Source organism: Triturus cristatus, chromosome 1_1, assembly GCF_964204655.1.
Source record: "Triturus cristatus chromosome 1_1, aTriCri1.1, whole genome shotgun sequence".
Lineage (NCBI taxonomy): Eukaryota > Metazoa > Chordata > Amphibia > Caudata > Salamandridae > Triturus > Triturus cristatus.
In genome coordinates this window covers 1194639059-1194664335 of record NC_140579.1, presented here as the reverse complement: position 1 = coordinate 1194664335, position 25277 = coordinate 1194639059, and positions in this window count along the sequence as shown.

The window sequence follows — 25277 nt, the reverse complement described above, 5'->3', positions numbered from 1 at the left end:
TTTGCCAAGGAACAAGGAGAGAGGAACTTGGTGTGTACTCTCTGAACACTTGCTAGAAAATCTCCAAGGACTGGAAGAGTGCCAGTCTCCTGTTGAAGTCACAGGGCCAAAGGACTTCACCATCTACTGAATTGCTGAATTGCTGGAAAGTGTTGTTTCCAGTACACAAGGGAAAATCTGCAGTCTCGACGCCGCCGGGCCTGATCGACGCCAGCAGCAACGCCAGTGAGCAGTGGGTATCGGCCCCGGCTCCAAGTGACCCCGTCTCGACGCCGGTATCGACGCCAGTGAGGAGTGAGTATCGGCTCTGCCTCCAAGCGACCCCGTCCCGACGCCGCTGCTGATCGCATCGACTCGACGCCCTTCTCGACGCCGTGAGCGCTGCTCCGGCCCGACATCCCTCGACGCCGCTGCGGATTGACCCGACTCCGAGGCACGATCGACGCCGACCTCGACGCCGACATCTCGACGCCGTGGATCATCGTTTTCTTCGTTTCTCAAGGTACTGTACTTGTGGGGTCTGTTGCAACTCCAGGCTCGACGTAGCGCTCCTCGCGGTCGACGCCGAACCTTGGGAATCTTGTAGACTCGACGTCGTGTGACTCCTGTGGGGGTTACCTTGGTGCCAAAGAACTGTGCTCAGAAGAATACTTTGCTAAAGAACTATTGGCCAAGAAGAAACCTTACTTGAACTATTATTTTTCCTTCCAAAGAGTATTTATTAAGACTGTGGTATATTTTTGTCGTTATTTGGTCTTGTGCTAAGCCTTATATAAAAATACTATTTTTATAATAACTTCTGTGTCGTGTCCATCTGTAGTGTATTCACTTTATTACTGTATGTGGTCATAAATGCTTAACACACTGCCTCTGAGATAAGCCTGTCTGCTCTGCCAAGCTACCAAGGGGGTAGCAGGGGTTATCTGAGTGTGTAATCCCCTTGCCCTGACTAGAGTTGGTTGGTCCCTATTTGTCAGAAGTGTATACCTCTGCCAACTAGAGACCGCCGGTTCTAACATTGGTGGCAGCGGTGGGATTTGAACTTGCATTTATGACTCATGTGCAGTGATTAGTGTACGCTACATAGTGAAAGCAGACCATAACGCAGCCACAATCTGTTTTGGTAGGATTGCCTATTTTTGTTCTCCGCTTTCCTGGAGCTTATTTTCGTAAACACTGCCAGTTTTGACCATGGAGAATGCCGGAGCTGCTACACCTGTGGAGAATGTTGTGGGGGAATTCGATAAGGAGAAGATAGATTCCTACACGCTAAAAGATCTAAAAGGTTTTTGCAAGCAGTTTAAAGTTCCTACCACAGGTGTCTCAAAGAAAGAGGGCTTCCTCAAAGCGCTGAAGGCCTGGTTAGAGGCCAGAAATCCCTCTGATCCGGTGGTGGTACCGGAAGAGGAAGAAGAAGAGGAAGAGGAAGAGCCCACAGGTGGGCCAGTGTCATCTCCAGGCAGTAGTGCGTCCTCTAGGAGCCTTTCCCCCGAAGAATTAGAAGACAGGGAGAAGGAGAGGGGGTACAAGTTAGAAATGGCAAAACTTAAATTAGGAGGGCAGTTGGAATTAGAGAATGCAAGAAGCAAGAGAGAAGCTGAAATGGAGAGCAAAAGATTAGATTTTGAGAGAGAGAAATTAGCGTTTGAACGTGAGAAGATGGTGAGGGAGATGGAGCTTAAAACTAAGAGTTTAGAGTTGAATCCCTCTGGTGGCAGCACTCCATCTGTGCCTGCAGAAAGTAGGTTTTATTTTCCTAAAGATGTGATCAAGGATTACAGTAAGAATGAAGATATTAGCCAATGGTTTAAAGCGTATGAGTTAGCATTGTTGGCCCACCGGGTCCCTGAGAAGGATTGGGGAACGGGGTTGTGGAGCCGCTTTACAAACGAGGGGAGAGATACCTTGTTGAGCCTTCCTGCTGAGGATAGGATGTCTTATACTCATATGAAAGATGCTTTAATGCTGAGATATGGCTTAACCCCAGAAAAGTACAGACAAACCTTTAGAGAATGTAAGAAGTTGCCTGGTACTACGTGGGTTGAATATGTGTCCTTTTTCTGCAGAACCATGGATGGTTGGATAAAGGGTAGCAAGGTTGATAGTTATGATGCTCTTTATGATTTGTTTGCTTGGGAGCACTTGTCTAATAACTGTTTTCCAGAGCTACGCCAGCACCTTGTTGACAGCAAGCTATCTAACCCTAGAAAACTTGCTGAGGAGGCGGACCGCTGGGTCAGTACCAGGGTCCACAAGGGTCCAGTGGGAGACTCAGCCAAGGGTGGGCAGGGTCCCCAGCAGAAGAGTGGGGGGGACAGGGGTAAACAGAGGGAGTTTCAGAAAGGGCCCCAAAGTAATCCCCAAGGGAACCAAGGGAAGGGTTCCCAGCCTCCCCCTGTAAAGAAGCCAGAGGCCCCGACAGGTAAACCTGTTCACAGGGGCCCCATGACCTGCTATGCCTGTAAGCAGGTGGGACACCGTTATTATGATCCCCAGTGTCCCATGAAGGATTCGAATGCACCGCCGCGTGCACCCCCTCGTCAGGTAGCGAGTGTAGCCCTGGGAGGGGAGGAGATGGGTGCCCCCGGTGGGTGGGGTCCCGCAGAAATGTCCCTGGTCTCTTTAGGAGACGTGGAAATGGTCCCTCCAACCCCTCTGCCTAGTAACACTAAGAAATATAGGCAGTGGGTGACCATTAATGGCCATAGGGTGGAAGCTCTCAGAGACACCGGAGCGAGTGTGACAGCTGTCAAGTGTCACTTGGTGTCCAGAGAGCAGGTGGTCCCTCATGCATTCTACCCCGTTGTAGCTGCTGACAACTCACAGAGTAAGTGTGAGGTAGCTCAAGTTCCTTTTGAGTGGGGGGGGGTCTCAGGTACTCTTCAGGTTGCTGTGAGGCCCGCCATGCCTGTTGATTGTCTCTTGGGCAATGATTTGGAGGACTCCCCTTGGGCTAAGGTGGAGAGAAAAGCGCATCTGGAAATGTTGGGTCTGCCTGAGTGGGTGTGTGCGACCACCCGGTCCATGTCAGTCAGTAAGGGTGTTGATGGGGGCCCGGAGCCTGAAAGTATGGCCCAGGTCCCAACCGCGAAGAGAAGAGGCAGGGGGCGCGGGAAACCGTCCCCCATCGTTCCCGCGGTCCAGGAGGGAGCAGACCCTGAGGGGGATGCCCTGGAACCGACAGGAGAACAAGTGGCCGAACTGGGAGACCTGCCCGAGCTGACCCATTGGCAGCAGGATGGTGGTCCCTCCAGGGAGGAATTTTGTGCTGAACAGAAAGTGTGCCCTTCTCTTGTGGGTATGAGGCAGCAGGCCTCAGCCCAAACGACAGGTGATCAGTCAGGATCACATTGGGTCTACTGGGAGAACGATCTCCTGTATAGCGAGCCTAAGGCTGCTGAACCTGGGTCAGCCCGTGTGCTGGTGGTACCCCAGCGCTTCAGAGCCTTCCTACTGGGGTTGGCTCATGACGTTCCGTTAGCTGGACATCTGGGGCAGGACAAGACCTATGACAGGCTTGTCACCCATTTTTATTGGCCCCAGATGAGAAGGGATTCAGATATCCATTGTAGGACCTGTCAAACTTGCCAGGCAAGTGGGAAAAGTGGGCGGAAGCAGAAGGCTCCCCTCCAACCTTTTCCCGTCGTCAGTACCCCCTTTGAGCGAGTGGGAATTGACATTGTGGGGCCACTGGACCCCAAGACAGCCATGGGCAACAGGTTTATCCTGGTCTTGGTGGACCATGCCACCCGGTACCCGGAAGCCATCCCTCTCCGAACAGTGACGGCCCCCGTGGTGGGACGGGCACTGATGGGTGTTTTCTCCCGCATGGGGTTCCCCAGAGAGGTGGTGTCAGACCGGGGCACCAACTTCATTTCGAATTATATGAAGTCTCTGTGGAAGGAGTGTGGGGTAACCTACAAGTTTACCACTCCTTACCACCCTCAAGGTAATGGGCTGGTTGAGAGATTCAACCGGACCCTAAAAGGCATGATCATGGGTCTTGAAGAACCAATGAGGCGTAAATGGGACGTCCTCTTGCCATGCCTGCTGTTTGCTTACCGTGAGGTGCCACAGAAGTCTCTAGGGTTCAGCCCCTTTGAGCTTTTGTACGGTCACCCGGTAAGAGGACCTTTGAGTCTGGTCAAAGAAGGCTGGGAGCAATCTCCCAGGAAACCTCCCCAGGATGTATATAGTTACATGCTGGCCTTTAGGAACCAGACTCGGCGCTTCAGAGATCTTGCTCAGGCAAATCTGGAGGCCAGCCAGGAAGAGATGAAGCGGTGGTACGATCAGAATGCCACTCTGGTTGAGCTTCAACCTGGTCAGAAAGTTTGGGTCATGGCCCCTGTGGAACCTTGTGCGCTCAAGGACAGGTGGACTGGACCATTTGAGGTTGTGGAGAAGAAGAGCGATGTCACCTACTTGGTGGACTTGAAATCTCCCAGGAACCCCTTAAGGGTCCTGCATGTCAACCGGTTAAAGCCCCACTTAGAAAGGTCCGAAGTGGGCATGCTCCTTGCCACAGATGCTGGGATGGAGGAGGAGAGTGAGCCTCTTCCTGACCTCCTGTGTGCAAAAGAAAAAGATGGGTCAGTGGATGGTGTTGTCCTCTCTGACACACTGACCCCTGAGCAGCAGCAAGATTGTCGCCATCTGTTGGTACAATTCCCTGATCTGTTCTCCTTAACCCCTGGTGTCACTCAGTGGTGTGTCCATGATGTGGACACCGGGGACAGCACTCCTGTGAGGCACAAGGCCTACAGGGTGACTGACAAGGTCAGAGCATACATCAAGGAGGAGGTCTCCAAGATGTTTGCCTTAGGGGTGGTTGAGTCCTCTAGCAGTCCTTGGGCCAGCCCAGTGGTCTTGGTCCCAAAGGCTGCAGCGCCTGGTGCTTCACCAGAACTTCGGTTCTGTGTGGATTACCGAGGACTCAATTCGGTCACCAAGACTGACGCGCACCCCATCCCCAGAGCTGATGAGCTCATCGATCGGTTGGGGGCTGCCCGGTACCTTAGTACGTTTGATCTAACGTCTGGGTACTGGCAGATCGCCTTGACTGATGGGGCAAAAGAGAGGTCTGCATTCTCCACACCAGATGGGCACTACCAGTTCCGGGTGATGCCCTTTGGGATGAAGAATGCCCCTGCCACATTCCAGAGGTTGGTTAACCAGGTATTGGCCGGGCTGGAAGATTTCAGCGCCGCCTACCTGGACGATATAGCAGTGTTCAGCGCCAGCTGGGAGGAACACTTGCGCCACCTCCAGGAAGTGTTGTTGGCCCTGCGCAGAGCAGGCCTCACAATCAAGGCCAGTAAGTGCCAGATTGGGCAGGGTTCAGTGGTGTACTTGGGGCACCAAGTAGGGAGCGGCAAGGTGGCCCCCCTGCAACCCAAGATAGATACCATCCTGGCTTGGGAACCGCCCAAAACCCAGACTCAGGTGAGAGCCTTCTTGGGTCTCACGGGTTACTACAGGAGGTTTGTCAAGGGGTATGGCAACATTGTGCACCCCTTGACCTCGCTGACTTCCAGGAAGCAGCCGAGACTTGTGATCTGGACTGACGCCTGTCAGAAAGCCTTTGACACCCTGAAAACTGCAATGTGTACAGCACCGGTCCTCCAGGCACCCGACTTTTCAAAAGAATTCATTGTCCAGACGGACGCTTCAGAGCATGGTGTGGGGGCTGTTCTAGCACAGATGAATGAGGAGGGCCGAGACTTACCTGTAGCCTTCATCAGCCGGAGGTTACTTCCCAGGGAACAAAGGTGGAGTGCGATAGAGCGTGAGGCATTTGCTGTGGTCTGGGCGCTGAAGAAGCTAAGACCCTACTTGTTTGGGTCTCACTTCCGGGTTCAGACGGACCACAGGCCCCTCAGATGGTTAATGCAGATGAGGGGTGAGAACCCAAAGCTGTTGAGGTGGTCCATTTCCCTACAGGGGATGGACTTTACGGTGGAACACCGCCCTGGTACAGATCACGCCAATGCTGATGGTCTGTCCAGATTTTTCCGCCTTAGTGATGAGGACTCCCTGGGTGAAGGGTAGTTCTCCCCACATTTCAGCTGGAGGGGACACGTGTTAGACCTGGCATCATTGGCATGAGTCTCTCCTCCATTTTTTTCTGTTTGCCTCCTCTGTTTACGATGTTTTTGCTGGATTATTGCTTTGGGCACTGTGCCACTGCTGATCAGCGCCACAGTGCAAGTGCTCCCTATGCTAAATTGTTACGTTGATTGGTGTTACCATGATTGGCTTGGTTGACTTACTGTTCAGACCCTAGTCTAGTGCACTGCGCGTGCCAAGGGCGTGTAAGTTAACTGCTGCTGGTGGGCTTGCAGCACTGGTTGTGCCACCCACAGAAGCAGCGTGCAAAATGTGTCTCAGGCCTGCCACCGCGGCGCCTGCGTGCAGTCCCTGACTGCCATGTCGACTTGGTAAGGAAACCTACTTGCCAGTCTCTAAACCTTCACTTTGCCACCTTTCAGACACCTCTATGGTAGGCCCTAGGGCAGGGTGCATTGTTGGTAAAAGGTAGGTCATGCCCTGATGTGTGTGGCATGACCTAATAGTGAATTACAGCCATTTTCGTTTTTCACTATTGAAGGGCTACCTGCCTCCAATAGGCCAGACTGGGCAGACTGATTATTAACTCCATTATAATCTATCTGACTCAGGGAGCATGGTAGCAAGTCGAGTTTAGTATCCCTGAACTCAGAATTTAATAACACACCCTTTAGGATGGATGGTTTTTAAATTCTATGTTTGAAAATAGCACTTTTAGAAAGTGGCTATTTTCTTGTCCAACTATCTACCGGTCTCTGCTGGTTTGGTGTGTGTGTCAGGGGCTGAGTGGCTCCAGAGGTCTGAGTGAGTCAGTGTGGGGTGAATGGGGCGTTTACACGTAGAGTGAGGGAAGAGTAGCCTGCCCTGCCTGACACAATACTGGCCCCGCCTCCTGCTGGGCGACTGATAGCCCTGCTCCTACCAGTGACAATACTGGCTCCGCCTCCTGCTGGGCGGCTGAGGACTCTGCCCTGCCCAGTGAATAGGCCAGGTGCCTCTGCCTGGCAACACCCACAACAAACCTGAGATGGTGGGAATCGCCCTGCTTGGACAAAGGGAACAAAGGGAAAAAGGGGTATAAGAGAAGGACCCCTGAACCAAGAACTCAGATCACTTCTGACAAGGAAACCTGTACCAAGGACAAGAAGCCTGCTGATCTAAGGACTTGCCTCCCCTTTCTGCCAGAGTGCTGTTTTGCTGTGGAGGAACCTGAAAGCTGCTTCTTTATTTTTGCCAAGGAACAAGGAGAGAGGAACTTGGTGTGTACTCTCTGAACACTTGCTAGAAAATCTCCAAGGACTGGAAGAGTGCCAGTCTCCTGTTGAAGTCACAGGGCCAAAGGACTTCACCATCTACTGAATTGCTGAATTGCTGGAAAGTGTTGTTTCCAGTACACAAGGGAAAATCTGCAGTCTCGACGCCGCCGGGCCTGATCGACGCCAGCAGCAACGCCAGTGAGCAGTGGGTATCGGCCCCGGCTCCAAGTGACCCCGTCTCGACGCCGGTATCGACGCCAGTGAGGAGTGAGTATCGGCTCTGCCTCCAAGCGACCCCGTCCCGACGCCGCTGCTGATCGCATCGACTCGACGCCCTTCTCGACGCCGTGAGCGCTGCTCCGGCCCGACATCCCTCGACGCCGCTGCGGATTGACCCGACTCCGAGGCACGATCGACGCCGACCTCGACGCCGACATCTCGACGCCGTGGATCATCGTTTTCTTCGTTTCTCAAGGTACTGTACTTGTGGGGTCTGTTGCAACTCCAGGCTCGACGTAGCGCTCCTCGCGGTCGACGCCGAACCTTGGGAATCTTGTAGACTCGACGTCGTGTGACTCCTGTGGGGGTTACCTTGGTGCCAAAGAACTGTGCTCAGAAGAATACTTTGCTAAAGAACTATTGGCCAAGAAGAAACCTTACTTGAACTATTATTTTTCCTTCCAAAGAGTATTTATTAAGACTGTGGTATATTTTTGTCGTTATTTGGTCTTGTGCTAAGCCTTATATAAAAATACTATTTTTATAATAACTTCTGTGTCGTGTCCATCTGTAGTGTATTCACTTTATTACTGTATGTGGTCATAAATGCTTAACACACTGCCTCTGAGATAAGCCTGTCTGCTCTGCCAAGCTACCAAGGGGGTAGCAGGGGTTATCTGAGTGTGTAATCCCCTTGCCCTGACTAGAGTTGGTTGGTCCCTATTTGTCAGAAGTGTATACCTCTGCCAACTAGAGACCGCCGGTTCTAACACCCGCCCTGATAGCAGTGGGGCTCCATCGCGGCGGGGCAGGCCACATAACACAGTAAAAAGGAAGTTGCCTCCAAGATGAAGCCACAGTACGGTGAGTAAAGTCCTTTATTTTTGAAATAGAGGACAATCAGACCAGCTGCTCCTTTGCACAAATCTCAAGCCAAACGCATTTCGAGCGCAACAACGCTCTTGCTCACTAGCAGAAGGGAAAGGCAGCAATCGCACCACCTGCGTGAATTTTAATGTCCCGCCTCTGTGGGCGTCTGCGCAAGGAATGATGGTAGTTGTGGGGCATGATAAATGTTACCCCCTGTGGGTTGCATGCCTCGCCCCAAAATGTTCACAATGTTTACCCAAGTGGGCTGCGCTAAAGCTGTCGGGGCTGTCATCCTGTCCATACAACATTCACAAAGCGGACTCACCCTCTCCACAGCGTCTTTGATCATTGTCGCTGCAGGCCCGCCCTGACAGCAGTGGGGCACCATCGTGGCGGGGCATGCTGCATAACACAGAAAAATGGAAGTTGCCTCCAAGATGAAGACACACTACGGTGAGTAAAGTCCTTTATTTGTGAAATACAGGACAATCAGACCAGCTGCTCCTTTGCACAAATCTCAAGCCAAACGCGTTTCGAGTGCAACAACACTCATGATCACTGGCAGAAGGGAAAGGCAGCAATCGCACCACCTGAGCGATTTTAAATGTTCCGCCTCTGTGGGCGTCTGCGCAAGGAATTATGGTAGTTGTGGTGCATGATAAATGTTACCCCCAGTGGGTTGCATGCCTCGCCCCAAAATGTTCAAAATGTTTACCCAAGTGGGCTGCGCTGAAGCCGTCCGGGCTGTCATCCTGTCCATACAACATCCACAAAGCGGACTCACCGTCCCCACAGCGTCTTTGATCATTGTCGCTGCATGCCCGCCCTGATAGCAGTGGGGATACATCGCGGCGGGCCACGCCCCAAAACACAGAAAAAAGGAAGTTGTCTCCAAGATGAAGCCACCCTACGGTGAGTAAAGTCCTTTATTTGTGAAATACAGGACAATCAGACCAGCTGCTCCTTTGCACAAATCTCAAGCCAAGCGCGTTTCGAGCGCAACAACGCTCTTGCTCACTGGCAGAAGGGAAAGGCAGCAATCGCACCACCTGCGTGACCTGTAATGTTCCGCCTCTGTGGGCGTCTGCGCAAGGAATTATGGTAGTTGTGGTGCATGATAAATGTTACCCCCAGTGGGTTGCATGCCTCACCCCCAAATTTTCAAAATGTTTACCCAAGTGGGCTGCGCTGAAGCTGTCCGGGCTGTCATCCTGTCCATACAACATCCACAAAGCGGACTCACCGTCCCCACAGCGTCTTTGATCATTGTCGCTGCAGGCCCGCCCTGATAGCAGTTGGGCTCCATCGCGGCGGGGCACGCCGCATAACACAGAAAAAAGGAAGTTGCCTCCAAGATGAAGCCACACTACGGTGAGTAAAGTCCTTTATTTGTTAAATACAGGACAATCAGACCAGCTGCTCCTTTGCACAAATCTTAAGCCAAACGCGTTTCGAGCGCAACAACGCTCTTGTTCACCGGCAGAAGGGAAAGGCAGCAATCGCACCACCTGCGCGAATTTAAATGTCCCACCTCTGTGTGCGTCTGTGCAATGAATGATGGTAGTTGTGGTGCATGATAAATGTTACCCCCAGTGGGTTGCATGCCTCGCTCCAAAATGTTCAAAATGTTTACTCAAGTGGGCTGCGCTGAAGCTGTCCGGGCTGTCATACTGTCCATACAACATCCACAAAGCGGACTCACCGTCCCCACAGCGTCTTTGCTCATTGTCGCTGCAGGCCCGCCCTGATAGAAGTGGGGCTCCATCGCGGCGGGGCACGCCGCATAACACAGAAAAAAGGAAGTTGCCTCCAAGATGAAGCCACACTACGGTGAGTAAAGTCCTTTATTTGTGAAATACAGGAAAATCAGACCAGCTGCTCCTTTGCACAAATCTTAAGCCAAACGCGTTTCGAGCGCAACAACGCTCTTGTTCACTGGCAGAAGGGAAAGGAAGCAATCGCACCACCTGCGTGAATTTAAATCTCCCGCCTCTGTGGGCGTCTGCGCAAGGAATGATGGTAGTTGTGGTGCATGATAAATGTTACCCACAGTGGGTTGCATGCCTCTCCCCAAAATGTCGAAATTGTTTACCCAAGTGGGCTGCGCTGAAGCTGTCCGGGCTGTCATCCTGTCCATACAACATCCACAAAGTGGACTCACCGTCCCCACAGCGTCTTTGCTCATTGTCGCTGCAGGCCCGCCCTGATAGAAGTGGGGCTCCATCGCGGCGGGGCACGCCGCATAACACAGAAAAAAGGAAGTTGCCTCCAAGATGAAGCCACACCACAGTGAGTAAAGTCCTTTATTTGTGAAATACAGGACAATCAGACCAGCTGCTCCTTTGCACAAATCTTAAGCCAAACGCGTTTCGAGCGCAACAACGCTCTTGTTCACTGGCAGAAGGGAAAGGAAGCAATCGCACCACCTGCTTGAATTTAAATCTCCCGCCTCTGTGGGCGTCTGCGCAAGGAATGATGGTAGTTGTGGTGCATGATAAATGTTACCCAGTGGGTTGCATGCCTCTCCCCAAAATGTTGAAATTGTTTACCCAAGTGGGCTGCGCTGAAGCTGTCCGGGCTGTCATCCTGTCCATACAACATCCTCAAAGCGGACTCACCGTCCCCACAGTGTCTTTGATCATTGTCGCTGCAGGCCCGCCCTGATAGCAGTGGGGATCCATTCGCGGCGGGGCACGCCCCAAAACACAGAAAAAAGGAAGTTGCCTCCAAGATGAAGCCACACTACGGTGAGTAAAGTCCTTTAATTTTGAAATACAGGACAATCAGACCAGCTGCTCCTTTGCACAAATCTCAAGCCAAACGCGTTTCGAGCGCAACAACGCTCTTGCTCACTGGCAGAAGGGAAAGGCAGCAATCGCACCACCTGTGTGAATTTTAATGTTCCGCCTCTGTGGGCGTCTGCGCAAGGAATTATGGTAGTTGTGGTGCGTGATAAATGTTACCCCCAGTGGGTTGCATGCCTCGCCCCAAAATGTTCAAAATGTTTACCCAAGTGGGCTGCGCTGAAGCCGTCAGGGTTGTCATCCTGTCCATACAACATCCACAAAGCGGACTCACCGTCCCCACAGTGTCTTTGATCATTGTCGCTGCAGGCCCGCCCTGATAGCAGTGGGGCTCCATCGCGGCGGGGCAGGCCGCATAACACAGTAAAAAGGAAGTTGCCTCCAAGATGAAGCCACAGTACGGTGAGTAAAGTCCTTTATTTTTGAAATAGAGGACAATCAGACCAGCTGCTCCTTTGCACAAATCTCAAGCCAAACGCATTTCGAGCGCAACAACGCTCTTGCTCACTAGCAGAAGGGAAAGGCAGCAATCGCACCACCAGCGTGAATTTTAATGTCCCGCCTCTGTGGGCGTCTGCGCAAGGAATGATGGTAGTTGTGGGGCATGATAAATGTTACCCCCTGTGGGTTGCATGCCTCGCCCCAAAATGTTCACAATGTTTACCCAAGTGGGCTGCGCTAAAGCTGTCCGGGCTGTCATCCTGTCCATACAACATTCACAAAGCGGACTCACCCTCTCCACAGCGTCTTTGATCATTGTCGCTGCAGGCCCGCCCTGACAGCAGTGGGGCACCATCGTGGCGGGGCATGCTGCATAACACAGAAAAATGGAAGTTGCCTCCAAGATGAAGACACACTACGGTGAGTAAAGTCCTTTATTTGTGAAATAGAGGACAATCAGACCAGCTGCTCCTTTGCACAAATCTCAAGCCAAACGCGTTTCGAGTGCAACAACACTCATGATCACTGGCAGAAGGGAAAGGCAGCAATCGCACCACCTGAGCGATTTTAAATGTTCCGCCTCTGTGGGCGTCTGCGCAAGGAATTATGGTAGTTGTGGTGCATGATAAATGTTACCCCCAGTGGGTTGCATGCCTCGCCCCAAAATGTTCAAAATGTTTACCCAAGTGGGCTGCGCTGAAGCCGTCCGGGCTGTCATCCTGTCCATACAACATCCACAAAGCGGACTCACCGTCCCCACAGCGTCTTTGATCATTGTCGCTGCAGGCCCGCCCTGATAGCAGTGGGGATCCGTCGCGGCGGGGCACGCCCCAAAACACAGAAAAAAGGAAGTTGCCTCCAAGATGAAGCCACACTACGCTGAGTAAAGTCCTTTATTTGTGAAATACAGGACAATCAGACCAGCTGCTCCTTTGCACAAATCTCAAGCCAAACGCGTTTCGAGCGCAACAACGCTCTTGCTCACTGGCAGAAGGGAAAGGCAGCAATCGCACGACCTGAGCGATTTTGAATGTCCCGCCTCTGTGGGTGTCTGCGCAAGGAATTATGGTAGTTGTGGTGCATGATAAATGTTACCCCCAGTGGGTTGCATGCCTCACCCCCAAATTTTCAAAATGTTTACCCAAGTGGGCTGCGCTGAAGCTGTCCGGGCTGTCATCCTGTCCATACAACATCCACAAAGCGGACTCACCGTCCCCACAGCGTCTTTGATCATTGTCGCTGCAGGCCCGCCCTGATAGCAGTGGGGCTCCATCGCGGCGGGGCCCGCCGCATAACACAGAAAAAAGGAAGTTGCCTCCAAGATGAAGCCACACTACGGTGAGTAAAGTCCTTTATTTGTTCAATACAGGACAATCAGACCAGCTGCTCCTTTGCACAAATCTTAAGCCAAACGCGTTTCGAGCGCAACAACGCTCTTGTTCACTGGCAGAAGGGAAAGGAAGCAATCGCACCACCTGCGTGAATTTAAATCTCCCGCCTCTGTGGGCGTCTGCGCAAGGAATGATGGTAGTTGTGGTGCATGATAAATGTTACCCACAGTGGGTTGCATGCCTCTCCCCAAAATGTTGAAATTGTTTACCCAAGTGGGCTGCGCTGAAGCTGTCCGGGCTGTCATCCTGTCCATACAACATCCACAAAGCGGACTCACCGTTCCCAGAGTCTTTGATCATTGTCGCTGCAGGCCCGCCCTGATAGCAGTGGGGATCCGTCGCGGTGGGGCACGCCCCAAAACACAGAAAAAAGGAAGTTGCCTCCAAGATGAAGCCACACTACGGTGAGTAAAGTCCTTTATTTGTGAAAGACAGGACAATCAGACCAGCTGCTCCTTTGCACAAATCTCAAGCCAAACGCGTTTCGAGCGCAACAACGCTCTTGCTCACTGGCAGAAGGGAAAGGCAGCAATCGCACGACCTGAGCGATTTTGAATGTCCCGCCTCTGTGGGTGTCTGCGCAAGGAATGATGGTAGTTGTGCTGCATGATAAATGTTACCCCCAGTGGGTTGCATGCCTCGCCCCAAAATGTTCAAAATGTTTACCCAAGTGGGCTGCGCTGAAGATGTCCGGGCTGCCATCCTGTCCATACAACATCCACAAAGCGGACTCACTGTCCCCACAGCGTCTTTGATCATTGTCGCTGCAGGCCCGCCCTGATAGCATTGGGGCTCCATTGCGACGGGGCACTCCGCATAACACAGAATAAAGGAAGTTGCCTCCAAGATGAAGCCACACTACGGTGAGTAAAGTCCTTTATTTGTGAAATACAGGACAATCAGACCAGCTGCTCCTTTGCACAAATCTCAAGCCAAACGCGTTTCGAGCGCAACAACGCTCTTGTTCACTGGCAGAAGGGAAAGGCAGCAATCGCACCACCTGCGCGAATTTAAATGTCCCGCCTCTGTGGGCGTCTGCGCAAGAAATGATGGTAGTTGTGGTGCATGATAAATGTTACCTACAGTGGGTTGCATGCCTCTCCCCAAAATGTTCAAAATGCTTACCCAAGTGGGCAGCGCTGAAGCTGTCCGGGCTGTCACCCTGTCCATACAACATCCACAAAGCGGACTCACAGTCCCCACAGCGTCTTTGATCATTGTCGCTGCAGGCCCGCCCTGACAGCAGTGGGGCTCCATCGCGGCGGGGCACGCCGCATAACACAGAAAAAAGGAAGTTGCCTCCAAGATGAAGCCACACTACGGTGAGTAAAATCCTATATTTGTGAAATACAGGACAATCAGACCAGCTGCTCCTTTGCACAAATCTCAAGCCAAACGCGTTTCGAGCGCAACAACTCTTTTGTTCACTGGCAGAAGGGAAAGGCAGCAATCGCACAACCTGCACGAATTTAAATGTCCCGCCTCTGTGGGCGTCTGCGCAAGGAATGATGGTAGTTGTGGTGAATGATAAATGTTACACCCAGTGGGTTGCATGCCTCGCCCCAAAATGTTGAAATTGTTTACCCAAGTGGGCTGTGCTGAAGCTGTCCGGGCTGTCATCCTGTCCATACAACATCCACAAAGCGGACTCACCGTCCCCACAGCGTCTTTGATCATTGTCGCTGCAGGCCCGCCCTGACAGCAGTGGGGCTCCATCGCGGCGGGGCACGCCGCATAATACAGAAAAAAGGAAGTTGCCGCCAAGATGAAGCCACACTACGGTGAGTAAAATCCTTTATTTGTGAAATACAGGACAATCAGACCAGCTGCTCCTTTGCACAAATCTCAAGCCAAACGCGTTTCGAGTGCAACAACGCTCTTGTTCACTGGCAGAAGGGAAAGGCAGCAATCGCACCACCTGCACGAATTTAAATGTCCCGCCTCTGTGGGCGTCTGCGCAAGGAATGATGGTAGTTGTGGTGCATGATAAATGTTAGCCCCAGTGGGTTGCATGCCTAGCCCCAAAATGTTGAAATTGTTTACTCAAGTGGGCTGCGCTGAAGCTGTCCGGACTGTCATCCTGTCCATACAACATCCACAAAGCGGACTCACCGTCCCCACAGCGACTTTGATCATTGTCGCCGAAGGCCCGCCCTGATAGCATAGGGGCTCCATCGCGGCGGGGCATGCAGCATAATACAGAAAAAAGGAAGTTGCCTCCAATATGAAGCCACACTACGGTGAGTAAAGTCCTTTATTTGTGAAACACAGGACAATCAGACCGGCTGCTCCTTTGCACAAATCTCAAGCCAAACGCAATTCGAGCGCAACAACGCTCTTACTCACTGGCAGAAGGGAAAGGCAGCAATCGCACCACCTGCACGAATTTAAATGTCCCGCCTCTGTGGGCGTCTGCGCAAGGAATGATGGTAGTTGTGGTGCATGGTAAATGTTACCCCCAGTGGGTTGCATACCTCGCCCCAAAATGTTCAAAATGTTTACCCAAGTGGGCTGCGCTGAAGCTGTCAGGGCTGCCATCCTGTCCACACAACATCCACAAAGCGGATTCACCGTCCCCACAGCGTCTTTGATCATTATTGCTGCAGGCCCGCCCTGATAGCATTGGGGCTCCATCGCGGCGGGGCTCGCCGCATAACACAGAAAAAAGGAAGTTGCCTCCAAGATGATGCCACACTACGGTGAGTAAAATCCTTTATTTGTGAAATACAGGACAATCAGACCAGCTGCTCCTTTGCACAAATCTCAAGCCAAACGCGTTTTGAGCGCAACAACGTTCTTGTTCACTGACAGAAGGGAAAGGCAGCAATCGCACCACCTGCACGAATTTAAATGTGAAGCCTCTGTGTGCGTCTGCGCAACGAATGATGGTAGTTTTGGTGTATGATAAATGTTACCCCCAGTGGGTTGCATGCCTCGCCCCAAAATGTTCAAAATGTTTACCCAAGTGGGCTGCGCAGAAGCTGTCCGGGCTGTCATCCTGTCCATACAACATCCACAAAGCGGACTCACCGTCCCCAGAGCGTCTTTGATCATTGTCGCTGCAGGCCCGCCCTGATAGCAGTGGGGCTCCATCGCGGAAGGGCACGCCGCATAACACAGAAAAAAGGAAGTTGCCTCCAAGATGAAGCCACACTACGGTGAGTAAAATCCTTTATTTGTGAAGTACAGGACAATCAGACCAGCTGCTCCTTTGCACAAATCTCAAGCGAAACGCGTTTCGAGCGCAACAACGCTCCTGTTCACTGGCAGAAGGGACAGGCAGCAATCGCACCACCTGCACAAATTTAAATATCCCGCCTCTGTGTGCGTGTGCGCAACGAATGATGGTAGTTGTAGTGCATGATAAATGTTACCCCCAGTGGGTTGCATGCCTCGCCCCAAAATGTTCACAATGTTTACCCAAGTAGGCTGCGCTGAAGCTGTCCGGGCTGTCATTCTGTCCATACAACATCCACAAAGCGGACTCACCATCCCCACAGCGTCTTTGATCATTGTCGCTGCAGGCCCGCCCTGACAGCAGTGGGGCTCCATCGCGGCAAGGCACAACGCATAACACAGAAAAAAGGAAGTTGCCTACAAGATGAAGTCACACTACGGTGAGTAAAGTCCTTTATTTGTGAAATACAGGACAATCAGACCAGCTGCTCCTTTGCACAAATCTCAAGCCAAACGCGTTTCGAGCGCAACAACGCTCTTGTTCACTGGCAGAAGGGAAAGGCAGGAATCGCACCACCTGCACGAATTTAAATGTGACGCCTCTGTGTGCGTCTGTGCAACGAATGATGGTAGTTGTGGTGCATGATAAATGTTACCCCCAGTGGGTTGCATGCCTCGCTCCAAAATGTTCAAAATGTTTACCCAAGTGGGCTGCGCTGAAACTGTCCGGGCTGTCATCCTGTCCATACAACATCCACAAAGCGGACTCACCGTCCCCACAGCGTCTTTGATCATTGTCGCTGCAGGCCCGCCCTGATAGAAGTGGGGCTCCATCGCGGCGGGGCACGCTGCATAACACAGAAAAAAGGAAGTTGCCTCCAAGATGAAGCCATACTACGGTGAGTAAAGTCCTTTATTTGTGAAATACAGGACAATCAGACCAGCTGCTCCTTTGCACAAATCTTAAGCGAAACGCGTTTCGAGCGCAACAACGCTCTTGCTCACTGGCAGAAGGGAAAGGAAGCAATCGCACCACCTGCGTGAATTTAAATCTCCCGCCTCTGTGGGAGTCTGCGCAAGGAATGATGGTAGTTGTGGTGCATGATAAATGTTACCCACAGTGGGTTGCATGCCTCTCCCCAAAATGTTGAAATTGTTTACCCAAGTGGGCTGCGCTGAAGCTGTCCGGGCTGTCATCCTGTCCATACAACATCCACAAAGCGGACTCACCGTCCCCACAGCATCTTTGATCATTGTTGCTGCATGTCCGCCCTGATAGCAGTGGGGATCCATCGCGGCGGGCCACGCCCCAAAACACAGAAAAAAGGAAGTTGCCTCCAAGATGAAGCCACACTACGGTGAGTAAAGTCCATTATTTGTGAAATACAGGACAATCAGACCAGCTGCTCCTTTGCACAAATCTCAAGCCAAACGCGTTTTGAGCGCAACAACGCTCTTGCTCACTGGCAGAAGGGAAAGGCAGCAATCGCACCACCTGCGTGAATTTTAATGTTCCGCCTCTGTGGGCGTCTGCGCAAGGAATTATGGTAGTTGTGGTGCATGATAAATGTTACCCCCAGTGGGTTGCATGCCTTGCCCCAAAATGTTCAAAATGTTCAAAATGTTTACCCAAGAGGGCTGCGCTGAAGCTGTCCGGGCTGTCATCCTGTCCATACAACATCTACAAAGCGGACTCACCGTCCCCACAGCATCTTTGATATTTGTCGCTGCAGGCCCGCCCTGATAGCAGTGGGGCTCCATCGCGGCGGGGCACGCCGCATAACACAGAAAAAAGGAAGTTGCCTCCAAGATGAAGCCACACTACGGTGAGTAAAGTCCTTTGTTTGTGAAACACAGGACAATCAGACCAGCTGCTCCTTTGCACAAATCTCAAGCCAAACGCGTTTCGAGCGCAACAACGCTCATGATCACTGGCAGAAGGGAAAGGCAGCAATCGCACCACCTGCGTGAATTGTAATGTTCCGCCTCTGTGGGCGTCTGCGCAAGGAATTATGGTAGTTGTGGTGCATGATAAATGTTACCCCCAGTGGGTTGCATGCCTCGCCCCAAAATGTTCAAAATGTTTACCCAAGTGGGCTGCGCTAAAGCCGTCCGGGCTGTCATCCTGTCCATACAACATCCACAAAGCAGACTCACCGTCCCCACAGCGTCTTTGATCATTGTCGCTGCATGCCCGCCCTGATAGCAGTGGGGATCCATCGCGGCGGGCCACGCCCCAAAACACAGAAAAAAGGAAGTTGTCTCCAAGATGAAGCCACCCTACGGTGAGTAAAGTCCTTTATTTGTGAAATACAGGACAATCAGACCAGCTGCTCCTTTGCACAAATCTCAAGCCAAGCGCGTTTCGAGCGCAACAACGCTCTTGCTCACTGGCAGAAGGGAAAGGCAGCAATCGCACCACCTGCGTGAATTGTAATGTTCCGCCTCTGTGGGCGTCTGCGCAAGGAATTATGGTAGTTGTGGTGCATGATAAATGTTACCCCCAGTGGGTTGCATGCCTCACCCCCAAATTTTCAAAATGTTTACCCAAGTGGGCTGCGCTGAATCTGTATGGGCTGTCATCCTGTCCATACAACATCCACAAAGCGGACTCACCGTCCCCAGTGTCTTTGATCATTGTCGCTGCAGGCCCGCCCTGATAGCAGTGGGGATCCGTCGCGGCGGGGCACGCCCCAAAACACAGAAAAAAGGAAGTTGCCTCCAAGATGAAGCCACACTACTTTGAGTAAAGTCCTTTATTTGTGAAATACAGGACAATCAGACCAGCTGCTCCTTTGCACAAATCTCAAGCCAAACGCGTTTCGAGCACAACAACGCTCTTGTTCACTGGCAGAAGGGAAAGGCAGGAATCGCACCACCTGCACGAATTTAAATGTGACGCCTCTGTGTGCGTCTGTGCAACGAATGATGGTAGTTGTGGTGCATGATAAATGTTACTGTAGGAGAGTAGGGTCTGCTATCCTATGGTCACCCCAAATTTTTGCTTTTTGCTTCACTGGTTTTTGACATTGAGGCTGTGGGCCTGCCAATCAGACCCCCAGCCTGCTGTTCTCTCTACTAAATTAAAACTATGCACCCTAGGTGCATAACCAATTGGAAGTGGATCACCCTGTCAGCCCCTGTACCAGTGTACACTAGGTACCCAGGGCATTGGTGTACCCAAGGCCTGCCAAGGGCTGAAGCATGTATTATGCCACCCCAGGCTTGGCCTAACAATTTGACACAACTGGCTGATCACTCAGCTGGGGTAAGTTGGTGTAATCACCTCTTACTTAGGTGTAGTATACCTATACCTAACCTTAAATGGGACACCTGGTAACCTATAAGTCACTCCTATGGCAGGCCTTAACAATCCTGAAGGTAGAGTGCTTGGTTCCATGTGAGATGGTGCTCTGGCATGAGCTGAGCCTGTCTGCAGTGGTCGGAACAACTTCCTTCTACTGTTTCCAGATATCGTCATACCATATACTCTTAAGTGCATTATGAAACTCGCGGTTAAATGCTATCTTTGGTTTGGCTTTATCAAAACATGTCGAGTAAGGTGTCATACAAATTGGAATACTAACCCCTCGCCAATTCTGGCGACGGGGTTAGCATTCCACCCTTCTAGAGGGACACGACATGTACAGTACCTGAAACCCGGGTAAAATCAGACATAGCCTCAGCTCCACAAAATGGATGCTGCCACCACAGACACAAGTCTGCCCTCCTGCTGCTGGGAGTCCTTCCAGCTTGGGAGGTGTGGACAAAGGGTTTCCTGCCAGGGGAGGTGCGTGCACCACCCCAGACAGGATTTTGTGTTTTGGTCAGGTAGGGCTTGAAAGAAACCAGACATGCCTGTGGCTCACAAGGAGCCTCGGTGCATATGCTAGTTCAAACCGGTCCTGGGGCACACCAGTCCCGGGCCTGGGGCGAGCTGGACAAAGGATTGGGGGTGTAACCACCCCCCTTCCTGGTCCCACCCATAGGGAGGGACCTAGCAGGTAGTCCGGCCCCTAGAATCCGCTTAAAGGTAGGAGCTGTGTCCTAAGACTTCAGACATCCTGGAATCAACTTAACACTAAGAAGAAGACGGGAACTTCGACGCTCTGCCGCACAGAGGACTGAAGCCAATCTCCCTGTGGTCAGGGAGTGACCACCTTGCTAACGCAAGCACCATCCAGCGAATCAACGTCTGCTTTGCCGCTGCCTCCCGCCGGAGCCCGAGCCCAGAGACTGACAAGACCTGGACCTCCAGACCTCTCACCGCCCGATCCACAGTCCCTGAAAAGAGGAGACCCGTGGAGGCACCGAGACACGTGGAGCCAGCCATCTTGAAACAACCACGACAAGCTGACAAGCGCAACAACCGAGGCTCCCTCCAAGTTGTGCTTTGGGATCTGAGAAGCCCAACACCCGAGTAACATCTGCACCAAAGGTGAGCCCTCCAGCATCTCCACGATCTGCGTGGGGCCCTTCTGCATTTTGCCACTCGACGCGCCTAACTGGTTGCTGGCCCGCTGGCTAGTAGCCATCTTGGCAACGAACTTTACGAAATACACCGCTGGTCTGGTTTCTCCAGACTGGCCCTTGCTCCCCTCCAAAGGAGCAGTCCTTCTGACCTTGCTGGTCAGAACCATCAGCTTATTTCATCTCCTACAACACTTGCTGTTGCCAAGGCTTGTTTGCTTCGATCAAGTCGCCGACACCGCCGACAGCGAGAGCCTGCGTGGGACAGCTTGTGAACCGAATCCTGGACGTCGTCAACCTCCAGGGACCACGTGGCTGCAGAGACAAGCTACACCTTTCTTCCTGTTTGCACCCGACATTGCCTGGTACCCACCTGGTGCCACGCTGGTCACTGGCTAGTGACTGTGAACACTGTCCCCTCTGCTTACAGGTCTTCAACATCTCCGATCCACTCTTGGATCCACTGCACCTCTCCCGGACCGACCGCCTGCAGCATCTTTGTCTTCAAGCTCCACGGAACAGATAGAAGAAACCCGACGCACTTCGAGGCCTATGCACCCGCTTCCTGTGGATGAGGTAAAGCTGGCACACCTGTGCCCAAGTGTAGTAATACATCTCTAGTGCCTGTGTTCCAAATCTTGAGTTCCTAGTCCATCCGGAAGATCCTCTTTGCAGTAACTTTGTACGTTTTACGCACCCATTGAAACCTATGGGAGCACGCGTGTGACTATTTGCTCTGCACATGCCACCCGTGGACCTCCTGGTCACTAACTGAAGTTAGCTCCTTGTAGGCCCAGCGATTCTAGAGGCCCTAGGCCTTTTCCCTTTTCTGTTCGTGGTACTTATACCACTATTTTAGTATATGGTTTGAGCGGCCACCAGGGCCTATCCATATAAAGTGCAACTTCTGTGTATTCTACTGTAATCTTGTTTGACGATTTGTGCTCCTGTGCTCATAAAGAGACTAGGGGTTACTTTGAGAAATAAATACATATATATTTTGAATATATATCTGTGTGGTGTCCTTTCATTGGTATAAAAGGGGGTTGCATTTGGTAAAACAGCTGGCTTAACACGCTTCACGAGTTTAGCCTCAAAGACTGCTTAGCCTACGCTACCACTAGGGCAGCTAGTCCGAAAAGGTTGACTTACAACCACACCATAAGGGTTGCTTGGCATGGTACAAGGTGATCACTTTAACTAGTGAGCATCATATACCAGGCCAACTTCTCACATTGGTGAGCAGCGGTTGGATTTGAGCTTGCTGTGTTTTACCATTGTAATCTCTTGGTTACCAATTGAAAGATCACATAGGTACCTGTAGGTACATATAAAACAAGATTAGATATACATAAGTTCTACTGAACTTAGTTGTTGTAGAGCAAAGGGAGTAGCACACCCTGACTACAACTACTAGATAGGTTTAGTAGGTAAACCAAAGTGTAGGTAGATTGCAACACATCCACCCACACTTAAGAGCAATGGCCGGGGCAGAGGGGTCCACTGTACCCATCTCTGTTGAGAGTGACCCCCAGAGGGCACCATCCAGCTTTGCTACCCTTAACCAGAATGAGCTCAGGCATTTGGCAACTATTAGAGGCCTTAAACAGCCCAAGAACCCTACCTCTGCTGAGCTCAGAGAACTCTTACAAAATGATGAGAATCAGAGAGAACTCAGGAAAGCTTCCCAGTTAGCCCCCTTAGGGTCAGGAACAGGAGGCCCCCCTTCTGAAGATGCTACAGAGGTACCCAGTTCCAATAGCCATCCCTTAGATGAGAATCATACTACAGGGGAGGAAAGTGGTGAGGATACAGAAAGTAGTGATGATGAAGGGAGAACTAGCCCAGTGCCAAGTGTTATACTTGGCCCAGCTAAACTAAGGCTATTGGGGATTGACAGTGGGTTTACACCATTGGATCTCCCCAGTGGACTTAACACAGGGCTTGGGAGGCAAAGGAATCGCTCAGGTGACTCCAATGCTTCTCATGGCTCTAGAGGCTCTCAAGGTCACTCCAGGAAAAGGATGACCACCCCTCAGAGGAGGGAACATGAGGCCAGAATGCAGGAAGCCCAGCTGAGGATCAGGAAGCAGGAGCTAGAAGTAGCCCTGATGGAAGAAAAACTGAACAAGGCTAGGCAACCTCGAGAGAGTGGGTCTATACCCACTGGTGGCAGCATTGTCCCTAAGGACAAAGATAGGGTCTTTGATAATTGGAACCTGTCTAAGGTTGTGCCCCCCTACAAAAGTGGGGATGACATCCACAAATGGATAACTGCTCTTGAGAGAGCCTGCAAAGTACAGCAGGTTCCTGAAGACCAGTGGGCAGCAATCCTCTGGCTCTCCTTTGAAGGAAGAGGCAGAGACAGACTCCTCACTGTTAGAGAAGAGGATGTCAGAAATTACAGAGTCCTGAAGAGTGTTCTGGTAGATGGGTTAGGCTTAACCACTGAACAGTACAGGTTAATGTTCAGAGACACCCAAAAGACACAGACTCAGGACTGGTCTGAATATGTTGAATGTGCCACTAAGGCTTTGGAGGGTTGGTTGCTGGGAAGTAAGGTATCTGATTTTACAGGATTGTATAATTTGATGATGAGAGAACAGATTTTAAATAACTGTCAAAACCAGCAACTGCATCAACACTTGGTTGACTCTGATCTGACCTCTCCCCAAGAATTGGGAAAGAAGGCAGACAAATGGGTCAGAACCAGGGTTAAGCAAAAGACCCAGAACCAGGGCCAAGGGGGTGATCAGAAGAAAACAGACCAAAAGGGTGGAGATCAGAAAGCTAAAGACCAGAAGTCTTCAACAGGGCCCCAAACTACTGCTAAGGAGGGTGGGTCCCAACAACAGTCCAAAAAGAAGAAAGAAGGTCAAAAGAAACCCTGGTGCAATCATTGCAAAAATACAACTCACTGGACTAGTGATTGCAAAAAGGGTGGAGCCCCCAACACTGTTGCCCCTAAGGCACCTGCTCCCAGTACTACTGTTAGCAGTGTTGGTCCCCAGACAAAGGGTGTAGTGGGAATCACTATGGGAACTGAAGGAGATTCTGACTTAGACAGAACCCTGACACAGGCAGTCTTGATCTGTGATGGGGACATTGATTTGTCCCTGACTGTGAGCCCCAGTAACCTGGGCAAGTACAGACAGACTCCTTTAATTAATGACAAAGTGGCTCAAGCCTACAGGGACACATGTGCCAGTGTCACTATGGTGACACCAGGCTTTGTGGACCCTGGACAGTACATACCAGGTGAGAACTACCTGGTGACCAATGCCAGCAATGCCACTACTTCACATAGTGTGGCAGTTGTTAACTTTTCATGGGGAGGGGTAACTGGCCTCAAAAGGGTTGTGGTTAGTGCAGACCTCCCAGTAGAATGTTTGTTGGGCAATGACCTAGAGAGTTCTCTATGGTCAGAAGTGGAGTACAGGACTCATGCAGAGATGTTAGGTATATCATCACATGTCCTTGCTGTGACCAGGTCACAGGCCAAAAAGTGCCTAACTGAACCTCAGGTCTTGGATCCTGGAACAATGGACCAAGCACCTACCAAGAAGAAGAACAGGAGGGTCAAGGCTGTGCCTTCCCCCCTGCCTCAGAGTGATGATCAGCCTTCCCAGGAAGCTGATCTAGAGGACCCTGAAGGAACTGTCCCTGAAGAGCTTGAACCTGATCAGGTTGAGTTTCTGGGGACAGGGGGACCTTCAAGGGCTGACTTGAGGCAGGCTCAGTTATCCTGTCCCTCTCTTGAACCCCTCAGACAGCTGGCTGCTGCTGAGGCTGCTGGGAATGCTCAAGGTACCCATAAAGTGTATTGGGATGAAGGACTCCTTTATTCAGAGGCTAGAGACCCCAAGCCTGGTGCTACCAGGAGGTTGGTTATACCTCTGCAATTTAGGGGCTTCCTTCTTACCTTGGCCCATGATATTCCTTTAGCAGAACACTTAGGCCAGAACAAGACTTGGGACAGGCTTGTCCCTCACTTTCACTGGCCTCATATGAATGAAGATACAAAGGAGTTTTGTCGCTCCTGTGTGACCTGCCAAGCCAGTGGCAAATCAGGTGGCACAACAAAGGCCCCCCTAATACCACTACCTGTGGTGGGGGTCCCCTTTGAAAGAGTGGGAATAGATATAGTGGGTCCCATGGATCCTCCCACTGCATCTGGGCACAGATTTATACTGGTGGTAGTGGATCATGCCACCAGGTATCCAGAGGCAATTCCCCTTAGGACCACTACAGCTCCTGTTGTGGCCAGGGCCCTGCTGGGAGTATTCTCCAGAGTGGGGTTTCCTAAGGAGGTAGTATCTGACAGAGGTACCAACTTTATGTCAGGATACTTGACAGCTATGTGGAAGGAATGTGGTGTCAACTACAAGTTCACCACCCCTTATCACCCACAATGCAATGGGCTTGTTGAGAGATTCAACAAGACCCTAAAGGGTATGATCAAAGGATTACCTGAAAAGCTCAGGCGAAGATGGGACATCCTTCTACCCTGCCTTCTGTTTGCTTACAGAGAGGTCCCACAAAAAGGAGTTGGCTACAGCCCCTTTGAATTGTTGTTTGGG